The sequence below is a fragment of the Suricata suricatta genome, chromosome 3 (genome assembly GCF_006229205.1).
Source record: "Suricata suricatta isolate VVHF042 chromosome 3, meerkat_22Aug2017_6uvM2_HiC, whole genome shotgun sequence".
NCBI classification, from domain to species: domain Eukaryota; kingdom Metazoa; phylum Chordata; class Mammalia; order Carnivora; family Herpestidae; genus Suricata; species Suricata suricatta.
The window spans coordinates 155,226,625-155,242,430 of NC_043702.1; the positions used below are offsets into that span (position 1 = coordinate 155,226,625).

The following is a 15,806-nucleotide window of genomic DNA, read 5'->3' on the forward strand; positions in this document are numbered from 1 at the left end:
ATAGGAAAAACAGCATGTAGCGAGTTTGGGGCTATCTGCAGTTTTAGGCATCCACTGGGGGTCTTGGAACATATCCCCCATGGATCAGGGGAAATCACTGTGATTGCTTTAGCGGCTCGTCCACCTGGGGTGGGCAAGCAGAGGCCCTTCCTAGACTGCTGAGAAGGGACTCAGCCTCACGGAGCTTTTCTAGGGAGTAGTGCTCACGCAGGACCTGGCTACCACGTTTGCTGATGTCTGGTTGGTGGTTACACAGCATTCATCTGAAGCAGGTGGCACCGTGCTGACCAAGGAAGGCCCCCAGCCTGTCGTCTGTGGTCCTACGTCTGGACTCGAAAGGCAGACGCACGTGCCTTCTCAGGTATGTCTACAAGAGTACTTGACCCTCTCTGCCATATCAAGTCTCCCCTATGCTTTAGTAGCACTGGGGCAGTAAAACTGTAGTTTTTGAGACAAAAAAGTCAGAAAAGGATGTTAATGGAAGAGGATGGCTTATGAGCACAGTATTCCTACTTCACCCCTCAAAACAGCCCTGTTTTGGGGACACAGAGTTCCCACGTACATCTTTTGTGGGTAAAGGCTGTCAAACCAGATCCTCCTATCTTGCACCTGGGGACAGAGCAGGGGGCTACTTGTAAGAACGGAGCCCTCTTTGAACTTAAATTTACTATCTCTACCTTCAACAAAACCTAAGTCCTCTTCAGTCCCTGCAGTCATTTGGTAATCTCCCAAGGCAGGGAAAGATCTTAATTAGCAGACCTCACAGAACGCTGTTATCCACATGAAGGCATATCACTTTGCAGGCTCAGCAATGAATATACATGTCAACATCATTAATAAATAGTTACTTAGTATCCCATAATGTGCATAATATTTAGGGAGATCCTGCATAAGGTATAGTCCGTATCCTCAAGGACTTTTAAACAAGTTAGAGAGAAGCAACATAAACATAAAGATATCAGGAACAGTGCTAAACACATGCCAGAAGGATGGTACAGACAACAAGGGTTGTATAAAGCAGGGGAGAGGGGAGAACTCTGTGGCAGAGTGTTGGGATGACAGAGAGCATGGGGGACAGAGAACACAAGGGGCCTTGAAGTGTGTGTGATTTAGAGAAGCTGTAAGAAGGAGGAGGTGCTTTTCAGAGGGGGAGAATAAACAAATAAATAAGTGGAGTTCAGATTGTCCCTGGGATATGAGGAATATTCCATGACACACAGAATCTTCGTCCACTTTTAATTTGAAGAACTCCCCGCTCCTTGCTGTGAGCTTAGTCCAGTGCTGGGTGTCATTCCTGCCACAGACGGTCAGCAGGGACAGTGCTGTTCACCTTGGACTCCTACCATGATGGGGGTTCTGCTGGACTCTCCAGCCTGGCCTTTGGCATACCTTCAAGTGTGCAAGACAGCAAGACGGTATGTCACCTACAGTAACAACCAGTGGATCACCCCACTGGTGAGTCACCCACAGCCCTTTGCAGATGTGGGTATACTCAGATACACAGAGTCAAAGGTCAACCTTAGTTCTTGGATAAAGTGCAATCCATAGGCAGTGCAGGCCAGGCTGGAGGGTCAGGCAGAAATGGGTCCCCAACAGGTAGGTAGTAGTCTAAAATGAATAACTCTAACTCCTTGTGTCTCTGCCCATCATCTACAGCAGGAATCTAGATACTTGGTCAGGAAATAAAATCATTTCCTCAAGCCAAAATCTCTGTTTTAGGCTGGGCTCCCTACAGGCAGAGCTTGAGCCAGGGATTGGGGTTCCTGTGATCTGTTCTCTGTTCTTTAGGAGAAATCTCACAGTGACTGAATACACAGGACAGTGCGGGGGTGAAGTGGGAAAAAACGGGATCCAAGGTGATGTGTGGCCCTGGTCCTATCCATAGATGCAGTGGAATGATGGGGCTGGGAGCATAACACAACGCTGCAGAGTGGTCCTTCCTTGAGATGGGTGTGTGTGTGTGTATGTGTGTGTGTGTGTGTGTGTGTGTGTGAGCGAGCATAGTATTGTAGCTTTTGTCAGACTGGGCTGCAGGCTCTGGTGGGAGGAGAAAACCACTTGGCTCTGGGCAGCAGAGAGCTCGGAGGAGGGGAGCACTTGTGGGCCCCATGGAGCCTGCACTCCTACCAGTGGGTGATGGATGAATAAGCCCAGTAGAACTGGGTAGCAGTCCGTGGGTAGACCTGTGAGCAGAGTTGGGTAGGTACTCCATAGCATCTACTACAATATCCATACAGGGACTTTTATTCTTACGCATTTCAATGTCACTCTTCATCCTGTCCTGCCTACCTGGGTCCAGATCAGGTCCCGAGATCCATCTAACACAAGAATCGGGGCCTATCACAAAACCTTCTATTGTTAGAGACACAAAGACAAGGCCAGAGCTTTGACATTTCTTTTCCTTTCCTTCCTGCTGGTTTTTCTCGGCCAGTCAGAATGTCCCAACACCGTTTTCTGTAAACCCAGCAAGGCGATTATGGTTTCTTCAGTACACAACAGCTCCAGGGGTCAGGAATTGGGACAGGGCGTGTGTAAGGTTTCCTCTTTTCCAGTTATACAAAGAAGGAACGTTAGCTTTGAAGTTGCAATATCTATGATTTATGGTATTTTGAAAATTGATTCATATTGAATCATTTTTATATTATCAGAACCACATACTTCCTGACTAAGTGGAAAAACAAACCAGAGGCAAGTCTACTTTAGACTCTCAGATTCTCTTACTGTAATTGAACCCTGAAGCTTTTAAATTTAAGTGTAAAAAGAAATGGAATGATGCAGTTTTAAATTCTTATCAATTCTGATGAGGATAAAGGAAGTGGTGGCTTTTGTAGAGTGGGTGGAAATAAAATGGGGAGAGAGAATGATAGGAATGAATTTTTTCCAGATAAAGAAAAACACAGTGTCATATTAAAAAAAAATTTAGCAAAACATTTTGCTCAAAATTGCCTTAAATTTTCTCATGGAATCTATTTTTAGAATTTTATACACAGATTTAGAACATGGGGATCATGGGGGTGCAAATGATTTGTTACGTGTTTTTTTTAAATTAATAATGAATATTGTCATTTATAAAAATATATATTATTTTCTAAAACACATTTTTAAATAGGCTTCCATTTTATAAATGTGTCACAGTGTGTTTAATTAATCCTCTACTGAACATTTAATTTATTTCCAGGGCAGTGACTTTTTTTTTTTTTTGCTTTAGTTGATAGAATAAACTTTTATCTTCTAGTTTAAAATTTTAAATTCCAGTACAGTTTTTTTTTGATATTTATTTATTTTTGAGAGACAGAGCATGAGCAGGGGAAGGGCAGAGAGAGGGGGAGACACAGAATCGGAAGCAGGCTCCAGGCTCTGAGGTGTCAGCACAGATCCTGATATGGGGCTCGAACCCATGAACTGTGAGATCATGACCTGAGCTGAAGTTGGTTGTTTAATTGACTGAACCACCTAGGTGTCCTGAATTCCAGTACAGTTGATGTATTATTTAATTTCAGTGGAAAATACAGTAGTTGAGCAGTTGTATACACAGTTCAGTGCTCATCATGGTGGGTATCCTTTCAGTCCTCTTCAGCTCTTTCACCCTCCTCCTGCCCACCTTCCCTCTGGTAACCACTAGTTTCTCTCTATAGTTAAGAGTCCGTTTTTTTGTTTGTCTCTCTTTTTTGTGTTTGTTTCCCTGTTTTGTTTCTTAAATTCCACATATTAGTGAAATCATATGATATTTGTTTTTCTCTGACTGACTTATTTCATTTAGCATTATACCCTCTAGATCCATCCATGTCCCTGCAAATGGCAAGAGTTCATTCATACGGTAGTTCTATTTTTAATTTTTTGAGGAACCTCCATACTGTTTTCCACAGTGTCTGCATCAGTTTACATTTCCCCCAAAACATTCCTTTTTATGTACATCCTTGTCAACACTTGTTTCTTGTGTTTTTAATTTTAGCCATTCTGACAGGTGTGACGTGGTATCTCTTTGTGGTGTTTGATTTGTATTTCCCTGACATGAGTGATGTTGAGCATGTTTTTACATATCTGTTGGCCATCTGTATGTCTTCTTTGGGAAAATGTCTGTTTATGTCTTTTGTGAGGCAGTAACATCTTGATTGTAATTATGCATAGTGCCAAACAAAGAATCATGAATAAATTGGCTGGATTCATATTGTTTGGTTGCAAAATTTCCTTTGTGAGTGAATGAAATTGGTAAAAGTACATTTGCATTTCAGAACAACAAATTTATTTAGTGGTTATGTTCTTGATGAAATGCCTCAAGTGATGGAGACCAGCACTATTTAAAAGTACAACTTTATAGGGGTGCCTGGGTGGCCCAGTTGGTTAAGTGTCCAACTCTTGACTTCAACTTAGGTCATGATATCAGGGTCATGATCTTGGGGTTGTGAGATGGAGCCCCACATCTGGCTCCATACTGAGCACGGAGACTGCTTAAGTTTCTCTTTCTCCCTCTCTGTCTGCCCCTTCTCTGCTTGCTTGCTTCCTCTAAAATTAAAAAAAAGTACAATTTTATTTTAAAATTATCTAAAAATATGTGTTTCCACAAGCAGAATTTTCCATTCCAAGACTTCTGAGGCAAAGGAAATTGGCATAATCCTTATTTCTATAGTAAAATTAAATGATGGCCACAATAAAGTCATTATACTAAGCAGTTAGTAATTCCTAGAAAATGTTTTTTTTAATTAGAAGAAAACAACAAATGACATTTAATCACTAGCTTTTTTCGTAAGTTATTCATTACTGAGAAAGTTTGAGAAATGGCACTTGGTTTGAAAGACAGTACAAACAACACCATCATTCAGGCCCGCGGGTATTCTAGGGTCTGAGATGTGCCGCCTGCTCTGGTATTCCAGTGTGATGTCTGTCTTACAAGTTCTTACTTATAAATCGGGGGCCACTGCACAATCTCTGTGGCCCCTTCGGCTCTGGGAGCATAAAGATGCAGAAAGTTACAGAGTTTCAGCACCAGGTGTAATGCATTCTTAGGATCTTGAACTCTTCAGCACACCTCAACCAGACACACAGTTAACTGAAAATAAAATATCAGTGACTTTGATTCCAAACTCAGCTATACCACTAACTAGCTGTCCTAGAGTTCACTTTCATGTATGCTAGTTTCTACATCTATAAAGTGAGGAGCTAAACTAAACCAGACAGAAACGCCTCGACTTTTAGTACTGGAAGGTACTCTGGGAATCAATGCACTTGCCAAATAAGAAACTACACTAGACTTTTCCAGTGGGGACGCAGAGTCAGGCTACTGCTCAAGTTCATTTAATACTCAAATCATGTGTGCCCTTACTGGACACTCTTTACAGCTCTTTTGCTCTAAAACTTAAGAATTTATGATCATCCAAGTGAGAGTTTACACTATAAATATTATGACTAGACTCGCATCTATCTGTCAAGTGTTTATGGCTGGTCAACATTGGCAGTCAGCTAACCAGCTCTGAGTGCTCTTTGGACAGGAGATGATTGTTTTGGTCTTTATGCTGGCAGAATAAATTTCTTGTCTTCTTGAGTCCTGTCTGCTTGCTCTCAGACTCCCTGCTGTGGATAAAGGCATGGCCAAAAATAGTAACAGAAAAAAAGACGCAAAGAAGTGGTAACAAGGAGGTAAGCAAATGATGGTAGAGCAGCCTGTGCTGTTTATTAGATTCAAATCTTAAAATAAGAACAGAGACAATCTTGTGGACACAGTCTTCTTTTGGAATAAAACGCTTTATATTATTTCAAACATCAGCGAGCCTTGGGGCTAATGTTAATTCAGCTCTGCAACAAGTTAGTTTTAGGGTGACACTGTGTATGAACACTGTGACCCGTGTTAGGATAATCCTTGCTCCTTCTGGAAGCCAAGGCTTGAGTCGAGTCTTAACTTGTGGAGAGTGGTAGAGCCTTCCTCAGAGGCAGCGAGGTGGGAGGCGGGGGAGGAGTCTATGACCCCAATCGTTTTCTCTGATGGAGATGTTGTTGGGTGGGTTAGGTGTTACTAACAGCCAGCACCAACAGAACAACATGGAAAGTAGGGGTGGGGACGTGAGAAATCCATGCAGAGCCCGGAACCAGAGGTTGCTCGGTCACGCCGAGTTCTGCCCAAGGCCAGCGGGTGGGGCTTTGTTTTCGGTTTGTTTCTTCATCACTGACAGGACATTTCTAGCAGAGTTCCTGGATGAGTTTATTCAAGGGCTGAGAAAGTAGGATTACCCCACTCTTATGTCCTGATAAAGCTAGAGTGTGAAGTTTCCTCCAGTTCACTCAAGGATGGGAAGGGTCACAGTAGCTACCAGAAAATTCCTAGAGGAAGTGAGCCACCTCTCAGTTCCTTATATGATGATGCTGTGGCAACATGCCCTAGTGGAGGGGTCAGTAAACTTTCTCTAAAGAGCCAGAGAGGAGTTGCTGTTGTTGGTTTTTTTTTTTTTTTTAGCTCTGCAGGCCATAAAGTCTCTGCAGAAACTACAGAACTCTGTTGTTGTAAGCTGAAATCAACCCCAGCCAGCAGATAAATGGCACAATGTGGCTGTATTTCGACAACATTGAGTTTACAAAAAGAGGGGCAGGATGATTTTGCAGTTTGCCAATTCTTGCCAGAGAACAGGTCGACTTCCCATCTGCTAGAGAGGAGGTGCTATTTTCTGCTAGTGACTCAGAAATCTTGGGATTGTCTTAAATGCTTTTTTCTTCTTTACATTTTATATGTAATCATTAATCGGTATTACTGATTTTACTTTCTCAGTATCTTCTTTTGTCATCTCCTCCAAGGCCTCTTTTGATCAGCCTAGCTAAAGCAGTTTCAACTAATTTATTCCCCATGTCATCACACTGTGCAGTTCTATAAGAGATCAGGTTACAGATCATACAGGTTCCCACATTTCTTTATTCTTTATCTCCGGTATTGAAATGTGAACTTCTTGACACAGGGACTTGGTCTCTCCTCTTTCCTGCTGTAGAACGGCATCTGGCACAGGGCAAGTGCTCAGGGACTGCTTAGGAAAAGAGAAATGACCCGAATCAGTCCCCCCGGCCTTTAATTTCCTACTTTATCTATTTCATCCTTCACATGAAATCTAGAGTTCTTAAATCAGTCAAGGCCCTACAGAAGAAGGATGGCATGTTCAAAATAGGATAAAAAAGGAAAGGCTAAATAGAAGGGCTGTTTATAAAAATGTGTGCACATGAGGGAAATGACAAGGAAAAGTGGGGGTGTTAACTGCCCATAGGTCTGAAGTGACATATCAGGGAATTGTTATGAAAGCCTGAAAACAGAGGGCCCTTAAGAGAGACCTACTGGTCTTACTCAACTTGTGCTGCCATAGCCAAATACCATAGATGGGAGCATTACACAACAGACATTTGTTTCCTCACAGTTCTAGAGGCTTGGATGTCTGAGATCAAGGTGTCAGCCCATTTAGTTTCTAGTAAAATCTCTGTTCCTGGCTTGCAGATAGCTTCCTTCTTGCTCTGTTCTCATATGGAGGAGAGAGAGAGAGAGAGAGAGAGAGAGAGGGAGAGGGAGAGGAGGAGAGAGAGAGAAAGCATGCTAGCTCTCTTCTTAAAAGAACACTAATCCTATTGATCAGGACTGTACCTTTATGACATCATTTAACCTTAATTACTTCCTTACTCCAAATACAGCAGGGACTTCAACATACAAATTTGGGGAGCAGGGAGACAATTCACATTATAACAGGCACCATGGCAGGAGCTGTGTCCTTTGCTCAAGGGACGCAGCCAGAGACAACCCCCAGGCTGGGAGCAAAGTGATAAATGCCCTCCGCTCATTCTCATCCTTTTGTCAGATCTCCTGCTAGGACTGTGCAAGGACAGAAGTGCAGCCCAGAAGGCAGAGGAGACCACTGGTGTAACCCGCCAGGAACAGCCTCCTGGATCTGCAATGGCAAACAAGACATCTGGCAACATCCTTCCTTTGGCTCGTCAGTATCCATTTCTGTTTGTGGGAAAAGTTTGTGTCTCCGTCACAGGGAATCCATGAGATCTCTTCAGCTGCTGAATCATCATGGAGTGATGTCAACTCCGTCATACCTATGTCTGGAACTAAAACACTGGTAGTGACTGGGGTTCTCCCAGGCAGCTGGGAGAAAAAGCCAAAGGAAAAAAAAAGAGGAACAGAACAGCAGTTGATACAGTCCTTACATCTGTAACTAGACACAGCATAGATTGGTAATCAGAGCTTCCTTTTTTTTTTTTTTTCCATACATTGTATTTCTATGTTCTCTTTTCTCTCTGCCAGTACTGCAGCCCTGTCATTGCCAGGGTGGGAGTCCTCTACTGGTCCCATTATTCAAACTTCATTCTTTTAAGATCCTCAAGCGGATAAGCAAATCAATCCTAGAATCTTGTTTTGAGGGTCTATTTCCTGCAGTAATTTTTGGTACTATTAATACATGTAGGAGAAAACATATGGCAATTTCAAATAAGGGAATTAAAGGACTTGATAAATGGACTGTGCACAAGAGTATGGGCAAGACCCTAGCTGTGATTTTTGGCATTCCCTGAGCTACTAACAGGAGGGATTCTTTAGGTCTAGGCTTGAGAGGGAGGGATTCTTTCCTGTCTTCAAGAATGAGAAGGGGGACACCTGGGTGGCTCAGGTCATGATCTCATGGCTTGTGAGTTTGAGTCCCATGTCAGGCTCTGTGCTGACAGTTCAGAGCCTGGAGTCTGTTTTAGATTCTGTGTCTCCCCTTCTCTCTGTCCCTCCTCCAGCTTGGGCACCTGCTCTCATTCATTCTCTCTCTCTCTCTCTCTCTCTCTCTCTCTCTCTCTCTCTCTCTCTCTCAAAAATAAACAAACAGGGACACCTGGGTGGCTCAGTTGGTTAAGCGGACAACTTAGGCTCTGGTCATGATCTCATGGTTTGTGGGTTCGAGCCCTGCTATGGGCTCTGTGCTGACAGCTCATAGCCTGGAGCCTGTCTTTGGATTCTGTGTCTCCCTCTCTCTCAACCTCTCCCCCACTCATGCTGGCTCTCTCTCTCTCAAAAATAAATAAGCATTAAAAATTTTATAAATAAATAAACATTAAAAAATTAAAAAAAAAGAGATAAGGTTCTGTGGAGAACATGTTTTCAGAGGAACTGTGGTCTTGAGTGGAGAGGCAGAGCCATCCTGAGGTAGCCCTGCAGGAGGGGAGGTGGGGCATGTACCGTTACCACACTTTCCTCTCTTGGATGCTGTTGGGGCTCCTCACTGGTCAAAGCCACACGGGAGTGAGAAACCAAGAAAACCTGCTGATGTGGCCCAAACAGAGTGGCCTCTTGGGGCACAGAAATAGGTAGAGAAAGGTGAGAGAGGACCCTGAAGGACAAATGAAAGAACTGTGGCAACATCATGTTCTTTTTTTTTTTTTTTAATGTTTTATTTATTTTTGATACAGAGAGAGACAGAGCATGAGGGGGAAGGGGCAGAGAGAGAAGGAGACACAGAACCGGAAGCAGGCGCCAGGCTCTGAGCTAGCTGTTAGCACAGAGTCTGACGCGGGGCTCAAACCCTCGAACATGAGATCTGACCTGAGCCGAAGTCGGAGGCTTAACTGACTGAGCCACCCAGGCGCCCCACCATCATGTTCTTGAAACAGCAGCCAAGTAATTCTTAAAACAAAATCTCACCTTTGACCGCTTTCTGTTGTCTAGGACATAAAATCGAAAGTACTGAACAGGATATCTGTATTCTCCCCCAATCTCTGCTCATCACGGTTTTCCTGCCTCGACTTCCACATCTTTCCCAATCTACGCTATTCTTTGTACCTTGTACTTTGTATTTCTCTTCTCCTTTGTGACTCACACTGGAAGGCACTTCTCCATCAGTTCCTAAAACTCTATTTAAAATTCTGTCCTGTGAAGCTGTCAAGGATGTATTCACTTATAGTTTCCTCTCTTCTCTCCCTGTATTTAATTCCAGATATATTAAACTTTTCATTAGTGTAGCTCTTCCTGTATTTATGAATGATTTTCTTTATTCCAAATACAGTAAAGACTTCAATGTACACATTGCTTTGACTATATCATTTAATTCTCAAGGGAATCCAGCAATAGGACTATTTGTATTCCTCATTATACACAAAGAATCTGAGTGTCAGAGAGGCCTAGCCAAAAGCACTTTACCAACTGACGAACTTAGCATAACTCATGGTGGACCATCCAGACGTGGTGAGCCCCCTGCTGTGATGCAATGTGAGGCACAGATCACTTCCTATGGGTCCTTGCCAAAATGTTTAGATGGAGACAGAGCACATTTAACAACAGCCAAATAAAATGTGTCATCTTTGATAGGGTCCTTATTTGGCCAAAGTCGTGAAGCATGTAGCTGCAGAGTCAAAAGTCAGACTTATCTTTGTCTGTCCAAGGTTATAGAGATGCTCTCTGTGCTCTTCCCAGAGTCTTGTGTCACTGTTTCCATCTTTCCTAGCCCTTTTGTGTCAAAGGCTTGTGACTTCAAGCACCAGAGACTCTGTGTCTGGAGCCTTCTCATCCACCCCCCATGCCTGGGGGAGTCCAGAAGGGGTTCCTCTGAGAGTTAATGGCCCTGGGAGTAGCCCTTAGCAAATAAATGAGAGAGTTTGAAGAAAAGCTATTTCAACTTCCTCTTTTAGGTGAAAGACTCTGATGACAGGGCTCCACCATTTTTCGAAGGTGGCCAGTGGAATTTATTCCCATTTACAGAATGAATCTTCTCTTCAATGCACTTTTATGTGAACGCCTTTCCTCCCCATCTCACTTCCCCACTGTACCAGGCAGGGCTTACTGGAATCACTTTCCAAATAAACCACTAACACTCAGCATTCCTTTCCTGGGATATGTTTCTGGAGTAACTCAGCTTAAAACAGGGGTCTAAACTGTTCTTTCCATTAGACCGCAGTGCTGCCCTCCTTCATTCTGTCTGTGATACAGTTGGTAAGAGGCTCCATGGCAAAGTCCATAGAACGGGCTTGGGTTTTGCAGTCATGCAAACCTAGAGCTTCCCCTGGCTTTTGCACTTGCTCATTGCCTGATGTTAGTTTAGCGAAACCTTTTGAGTCATAGCATTCTTGTTGGTGAAATAGGATAATAATAGAGAAGTTCCTCTATTTATGCACTTTCAACTTACCAACTTTCATAGGTATAATGAATCTTGTTCCTCTTGGTTGCTGTTTCTGGCACTGGATTTATTTATAGGCACCTATGAAAGTTCGGAAAACTAGGTAATAACAGAAGTAACTCACCACAAGACATCAGTGATGCTTGAATAAAGTCATTTTGTACTTTTGCCTCTAGAATGTGATACACTGGTGAGTGGAGGAGTCTCTGAGCCTCTGAGGTAGAGAGTGTAGTGACACGTAATGGTGTGAAGAACATAGCCTCTTGCCTGGTAAAAGAGGTGCCCAGTAAATAAGAGCCTTTGTGGTTATAAGTCTGTCTCAGATTTTAAGCTCCTATGGGGCAGAAACAGTGTTTTCTTCATCTTTTTCCTTAGAGTAGTTGTGCAAAAGTGAGTAAGACAAATTTTACACTCTGCAACTTCCTTTTCATAATATATTTCCTATTCATAATGTATCACAAGCCGAGTAACCAGCAGCTTACCATATTGGGAGCCCACTTACCAAATGTAATCTCATTCGTTTTCACGAAGTCCCTGTAGCAAATTTTGCTCCGTCATTTCTCTGTCTCCTTATCCCATCACCGGGATTGTGTTAAGCCATCCAGTCCTTTCCACATTATCAATCACTGGAGTTTTCCTTTTCTGATGCTAGCCTTTGGATCTCATATTTTTTTTAAGTTTATTTATTTATTTTGAGAAAAGGAGAAAGAATGAGCAGGAGATGGGCAGCAAAAGGGAGAGAGAGAGAACTCCAAGCAGGCTCCACACTGTCCACACAGAGCCTGACACAGGGCTCAACCCATGAACTGTGAGATCATGACCTGAGCCGAAACCAAGAACCGATGATTACTGACTGAGCCACCCCGGTGCCCCTGAATCTCATCTTTTAACAATCAGCTTGGTTTTCTTTGTTTCCTTAGCTCACTGAGATGATTTCTGGAGTTTGAAATATTGTTTTTTTTTTCTTTTCATATTACCGATTTAATCTAGTTTTCAACTCCAGTAAGCACAATAGATATAACAAGTAGTAACATCACATACTAATAACATTAAAACTACAATTTAATAATGTTACCAAATGGCTGTATCATCTATTTAGCATTTCTTATTTTTCAACAAATATAGATTGTCAAGTCTCTCTGCCTCATTTTATTATTTTGCTCCTTTCATCAGGTTAATTACCTGTATAAATCCAATGCCCCCTTATTTTGTGGGTTTACATCTAGGCCAGCACTGTCCAATAGAAATCTCTATGATAATGGAAATGCTCTATATCTGGGTTCTCCCGTATGGCAGCTAACAGTCACATACGGTTAAGGACCACTTGAAGTGTGGCTATGTGTTTCAGGAACTGAAATTCTAATCTATTTACTTTTAATTTAAATAGTCACATACGACTACTACATTGGATATGACAGATCTAGGTTTTTAAAAAATTTATATGGCAAATAGTTTTCACATTTATTTTATTTTTTCTTCAGAAATTTATATAATCTGGCCTAGACAGTTGTGACTAAAAAAATTATTGGTGTCTGTAAAATATATATTCCAAAATTATTGATTTCTACTATACTCTAAAATACTTGAAAAGACAATTTAAAGAAAGAAATGTGATTGATGAAATTGTTTTTGTTATCCTGATTAACATAGTAATAATTGGTATGACCACTCAGCAATCTGTTACTGTGCATAAAGTGGGCAAAGAAGATGATGCCACTCACTGAATAATTTTTAGGTGAGGGGAATTTTACATAGAAGCCAATGAGTTATTCAGCTTGTCCCTGGATGTAATTGTAAAATAGGTTAAATATTTTTAAATTATTTCTTACCCCTTTTTTCCCCCCTCCTCTTGGAGTTTCCTTTCCAGGAAGCTGTCCAATGCCATCATTTTTCTCCAGCTGATCAGATTGCGGTGAGCCCTCCACCCCCTTTCCACTGTAGAAAGTAACTGCGTGCACCCCTCTAGTACACTCATTTACATTAAATTGTTACTAATTGGTAACATTCTCTCCTCACAGACAGCTTCCATACGTTTTCTCCCAACAAAGAGCTTCCATTTTTCTCCCCCCACAGAGAGCTTCCATTTTTCTCCCCCCACAAAGAGCTTCCATTTTTCTCTCCCCACAGAAAGCCTACACCGCAGAGCAGTACAGCACTGTGGTTCAGAGGGTACGCTTTGGAGTGAGGTGGTTCTGGGTTTTCATCCTAATTGAATGACCCTTGGTTTTATAGCTCGATGACCTTGGTTTGAACAAGTCACTTCAGCTCTGTAGGTCCCTGTTTCCTCAGCTATAATATGGGAATAAAAATAGTTACTACTCCATGGGATTAATGTGAATGTTAAATAAAATACCAAATGCAAAGTGGTTAGACTAGTGCTGTAATTATCAAATAAATGTTAGGTAACAAATTAACTTCTTTTATAGGAAAAGTTACTTTTACAAATTAACTTCTTTTTTAAGGAAAAATAGACTCTCTATGGAATCTCTAATGATGAAAGTGTAGCAATAGTAGACAGCCTGGAGAGTCCGAATGCTATCTCTATATTGTCTTCAATATATATATTTGTTGAATGAATGAATCAATGATGAAGTCCTAGCTTCATGTGACAGACTGAGTCAAACTGAGTCAATAGAGGCAACAATAAGAATGCCAGCTTTAACTAAAATTGGTCCTGTGCTCTTAAAAAGTTTTACTATTCAAAATGAGCATAAAATTATCAATGATAAGTGTAATTTGGCAGGATGGGACTTTAATTTCTACTTCACATTATGCCTTGTTTCAATTTTCTTAAAAATTAAAAAACTTTTTTTAACATTTATTTATTTTTGAAAGAGAGAGACAGAGCATGAATGGGGGAGGAGCAGAGAGGGAGACACAGAATCTGAAGAAGGCTCCAGGCTCCGAGCTGTTAGCACAGAGCCCGTTGCAGGGCTTGGACCCACAAATCGCGAGAACATGACCTGAGTCAAAGTCCAATGCTCAACCATCTTAGCCACCCAGGTGCCCCCTTGTTTGAATTTGTTATAAGCATGGATTATTTTTAGGATAAGAAAAAGAAATTATATATAATTATATTAATAAAATAGCCACAAAGTAGCATCAAGTACCTTGAATTAGTATCACAGTACTTAAGTGGAGCTTCATGACATAATTCCTGACTCAAGGAAATGTGTAGTATTTAGTAGTATTGCCTAAAAATTCTGATAGGTGGTTTAGTACTTGTGTTTTCTTTATGGTCAGCAATGTAAAAAAAGTAAGATTCATCTGAAACTGATGTAACAGGCACACAGACAGAAACACACACATACACACTTTTACAGAAGCCTTATACAGGATAGTCTTGGTAGAACAAGGTAACATACTTAATGAACTACATCGTGATCAAAGCTTTGATGTCACTGTGTATTCCTAATATAGCTATGTTTTTCTCTGAGAGAGAAAGAGAAAGGAGAAAGGGAAAAAAAAGAATGTTTTTCCTCACAGCCTGTAGCTGTTGTTTTTCCCAGGCCGTGTTGAGTATAGTGGTAAAGAATGTCATAATTTCCTTTAAGAATTGACATTTATATTTAGAAATGTTTTGCAATTAGTGGGATATGACATATAAATAGATGAATCAGTCTAATAAACATGCTGTGGTTTCCAGCTTCAGATCCTAGATTAAATATAACAACAAAAATAAGAAAGCTGATTAGTGTTCATTGTCTGCTTAAATCAAGGGAATCATTCATTTTTGATTTGGATACGTTTGCAAGCCCTACGTGATGTACCCCTGGTGCAGTCCTGTGAGACATGACCTCTGCAGATTGCTAAACTGTACAAAACTTCTAAATAAAACACTACTATCTCTAATCCATTTGCCAAAATAGTGAATCATAGTAGGTTGCTGTCGGTAAGCTAGCAGCCAGTGACGTATGTTCCTTTTGCTTCTCTCTAACGTTAGAGGGGGTGGTTGGAGACTTTATCACCAAAAGCAAACTGCTGGGAGCATTCTGATCCCAGGACGGTTCGTGCCTCACGCTGTTGATCTTAAACAGGCTCTGATGGGCACTTATCACGGACTTTGTTATAATTTGTTGAAATCGTGAACATGACATTTATGCTCCGTCATTTCTCTTCTTCCTTCAACCTTTTGTGTCACTCCACTTCATTTCTCTGGCATGCCCATGTGGGGCTGGCAGGGGGATTAACTAAAAAGTTGGCAAACATAAGAAATGAAGAATAATCAAACTTTGAAGCAAATTACTACCTTGGTAGCTGAGTGATTTTTTATTTGTACAATAGGGATGTTAATACAGAACACAAGAGCACTTAAGTGAAAAATTTTGGCCTTTAAAAATACTATTTAAAATTGTAAGGTAGTATGTATTCACTGTAGAGTTCTTTTAATTACAAAGAAAGTAGAAAAAATAACATAAAAAGCAATGCATTATTCTACTATCTAGAGATTGCCACATTTTGTATCCTGACTTTTTTCACTTTATCCTATAGTAAGTCACTTACCCCAAGTCACTAAATGACAACGGTCCATTTTTAAAATGCCAGGTTCGTGCACCATTGCTTTTCTTTAATCTTCAAGTCTGAGACTAAGAAAGACTAATGCATTACCAAGGAAACTCAACGAAGCCATTTCCTTGGCAATTTTCAGGACAGTGTGATTCCTTCAGGCCTCAACTGATAGGAGCCTGAGAT

General features: G+C 41.3%; 1 long non-coding RNA gene across 1 annotated transcript; it reads left to right on the forward strand.

Annotated features, from left to right (window-relative positions):
- The first annotated feature begins 300 nt into the window (after window positions 1-300).
- Window positions 301-14,946, forward strand: LOC115286802. Its single transcript, XR_003906276.1, has 3 exons — window positions 301-361; window positions 7,818-8,199; window positions 14,834-14,946. It is a non-coding gene; the product is annotated as an uncharacterized LOC115286802 (long non-coding RNA).
- Window positions 14,947-15,806: the final 860 nt, after the last annotated feature.